Genomic DNA, 3,725 nt, shown 5'->3' with positions numbered 1-3,725 from the left:
AGGTGGAATCACAGTGAATTCCCTTCCTTCTTTCGTGGGTGTATAGGAAATGTCAAATTCAGAAATAAAAAATGATGATACTTGTGGTATTTATTCATTCATTCAATTCATTCACTCATTCGTATTTATGGAGAGCTTATTGCGTGCAGAGCACTGTATTAAGCTCTTGGAAACTACAATACAACAATAGAGGGAGTGATCCCTGCCCACTCTGGGCTAATGTTTAGAGGAGGGGAGACAGACATCAATACAAATCAACGGGCATTAATATAAATAAATAGAATTATAGATATATACATATATACATAAGTACTGTGGGGTCGGGAGGGCCGTAGAGCAAAAGGAGCGATTTGGGCGACGTGGAGGAGAGGGAGAGCTGAGGCAAGTGGGATTTAGTCTGGGAAGGCCTCTTGGAGGAGGTGAGGCTTCAGTAGGGTTTTGAAGGGGGGAAATGGGATTGTTTGGCCTATTTGAGGAGGGAGGGCGTTCCAGGCCAGGGGTAGGACGTGGGCCAGGGGTCGACGGCGGGATGGACGAGAAGGAGGCCCGGTGAGGAGGTGAGCGGCACCAGAGGAGCAGAGTGTGTGGGCTGGGATGGAGAAGGAGGGAAGGGAGGGGAGGTAGGAGGGGGGCAAGGGGATGTGCAGCTTTAAAGCCAATAGTGAGGAGGTTTTCTTTGATAATCATTCATTCATTCAATAGTATTTACTGAGCACTTACTATGTGCAGAGCACTGTACTAAGTTCTTGGAATGTACAATTCAGCAACAGATAGAGACAATCCCTGCCCAATAACGGGCTCACAGCCTAAACCGGGAAGACAGCAAAGCAAAACAGAACAAAACAAAGCAACATCATCGAGATAAATAGAATCATGGCGATGTATATCTCATTAACAAAATAAATAGGATATTAAATGATATGTACAAATAAGCAGAGTGCAGAGGTGGTTAGGCAGCCACTGGAGATTTTTGAGGAGGGGGGTATTTGTTAAGCACTTTTTATGTACCAAGCACTGTTCTGAACAGTGGGGTAGATACAAGGTAATCAGCTCTTGTCCTAGACAGGGCTCGCACCCCTGTCTAAGCAGAGGGGAGAATGGGAATCAAATTCCCATTTTGCAGATGAGGAAACAGGCAAAGAGAAGATAAGTGGTTCTTCCAAGGCCAAACAGCAGAGAAGTGGCGGAGCTGGGATTAGAACCCAGGTCCTCTGAGTTCCAGGCCTGGCCTTTTCTGCTAAGCCAAGCTTCTCTGAAGCTCATCTAATAATGTAATAATAATGTTCGTATTTGTTAAGTGCTTACTATGTGCAGAGCACTGTTCTAAGCGCTGGGGGAGATACAGGGTAATCAGGTCGTCCCACGTGAGGCTCACAGTTAATCCCCATTTGACAGATGAGGTCACTGAGGCACAGAGAAGTGAAGTGACTTGCCCACAGTCACACGGTTGACAAGTGGCAGAGCCGGGAGTCGAACCCATGACCTCTGACTCCGAAGCCCAGGCTCTTTCCACTGAGCCACGCTGCTCCCACAGATAGTATGCTACCAACTCAAGGTATCATTTTATAATTTCTCTAAAGTGTGAGGGACTAAAACTAATTTTCTTTCTGCATATATACTCTGCTATTATCTACTGCTGATCGATCGATAGTTGAAGGCAGAAGAGATAATTGACTGATTGAAGATGGTGGTCAGGGAGGGGAGAAGAGTGAAGCTCCCTCCAGGCTGTAAACTCGCTGTGGGCAGGAAATACGTCTGTTTGTTGTTGTATTGTACTCTCCCAAGTGCCTAGTACAGTGCTCTGCACACAGTAAGCGCTCAATTAATACGGTTGAATGAATGAATGAAGTGATTTTCGAAGGTGTGAAGGGATAGGGCAGAGGATCAGGTGGAGGGGGTAGATTTTGCAGGCTAGTGGAAGTTGGGGAGATGAGAGAATTGATGTGGGGGTAGGAGGGAGGTGGAGAGAAGAAGAGAAGCAGTGTGCCTTAGTGGATAGATCACGGGCCTGGGAGTCAGAAGGACCTGAGTTCTAATCCCAGCTCCACCGTGTTATCTGCGGCGTGACCTTAGTCAAGTCACTGAACTTCTCTGGGTCTCAGTTACCTCATCTGTAAAATGGGGATTAAGAATGTGAGTCCCATGGCAGACAGGGACTGTGTCCAACCGATTAGCTTATATCTATCTCAGAGCTCAGAGCGGTGCTTGGCACGTAGTACATGTTTAACAAGTACCGTAATTATTATTATTTGGAGATTCGGGGGAGTCCTGCCTGATAGTTTTTGATTCTGTCAAGAAAGTGGTTGGCGAGGTCTTCAGGAGAGAGGGGGAGGTGGGGCCACTGGGAGTTTCAGGAAGGAGTTAAAAGTCAGGGATAGTTGAGGCGGGCAGGAGGCTTGGAAGTCGATGACAGAGGAGAAGTGGTATTTCTGGGTGGAAGAGAGGGCAGAGTTATAGCAGGTGAAGATGTTTAAGATGGATGAGGTCGGCCTGGCGTCTGGATTTCCGCCAGCCGCGCTCTGCAGCTCCGGCCCAGGAGAGAAGGAAGCCGACTGTGGAGGCGATCCAGGGTTGGCGGTTAGTGTTATGAGATTGGCAGAGGGGCAGGGGAGCGAGGGAGTTGAGTTCAGTGAAAAGGCCTGGATACGTGCTTTAAGAGAAGGTAGTTCGGATATGGCCCCGCTCAGGGTCACACCTGGAGAGTTGCCAGTCCTCTACAGTCATGACTACAGGAGGGAGAGTGAAGCAGAGGCCTGTCCATTCCATTCCCAGCTTGGGCAGTGGCTAGTGAGCAGCAGGCCATCGGCTACAACTCAAAACTCCCCCGTGCTGGGCAGCAGCGGCACGGGAGAGAGTCGAGGGCGGAGACTCGAGTTCACTGCGTGGAAGGCGGCAATGGTAAACCACTTCCGGATTTTTCCCAAGAAAATTCTGTGGATCCACTACCGGAATGATCGCAGGTGGGGCGTTGTGGGAGACGGGTCCATGGTGTCGCTGTAGGTCGGACACGTCTCGACAGCATAAGACAACAAGAAGTTTGGGTATGGAGATGAGTTTGTATTAATGTCTGTCTCCCCTTCCCCTGCCTACTCTTTCACTCATTCAGTAGTATTAATTGAGCACTTATTGTGTGCAGGGCACTGTATTAAGTGCTTCGGAAAGTACAATACCACAAAAAACAGTCGCATTCCCTTACCCACAATAAGCTTACAGTCTACGGGGGGAGACAGACATCAGTACAAATTTATTGAATTAATTCATATTTATTTAGCGCTTACTGTGTGCAGAGCACCCTACGAAGTGCTTGGAGAGAACAATTCATCAACAGAGAGAGACAATCCCTGCCCACACCGGATTCACAGTACAGAAAGGGGAAGACAGACATCAAAACGAGTAAATAGGCATCAGTATAAATAAATAGAATTACAGATATATACCTATCAAAACAAGTAAACAGGCATCAATATAAACAAAATAAAATTATAGATATATACATATATACACAAGTGCTGTGGGATGGGGAGGGGGATGGAGAGCAAAGGGAGAGAGTCGAGGTGACGAGGAAGGGAGGGGGAGCTGAGGGAAGGGGGAGCTTAGCCTGGGAAGGCCTCTTGGAGCAGGTGAGCCTTCAGTAGGGCTTTGAAGGGGGGAAGAGTCGTTGCCTGTCAGATTTGAGGAGGGAGGGCGTTCCGGGCCAGGTCAGTAGGTCGTGGGCCAGGGGTCGA

This window comes from Ornithorhynchus anatinus, chromosome 4 (assembly GCF_004115215.2).
Source record: "Ornithorhynchus anatinus isolate Pmale09 chromosome 4, mOrnAna1.pri.v4, whole genome shotgun sequence".
NCBI classification, from domain to species: domain Eukaryota; kingdom Metazoa; phylum Chordata; class Mammalia; order Monotremata; family Ornithorhynchidae; genus Ornithorhynchus; species Ornithorhynchus anatinus.
Note: the sequence above shows the minus strand (reverse complement) of the source record.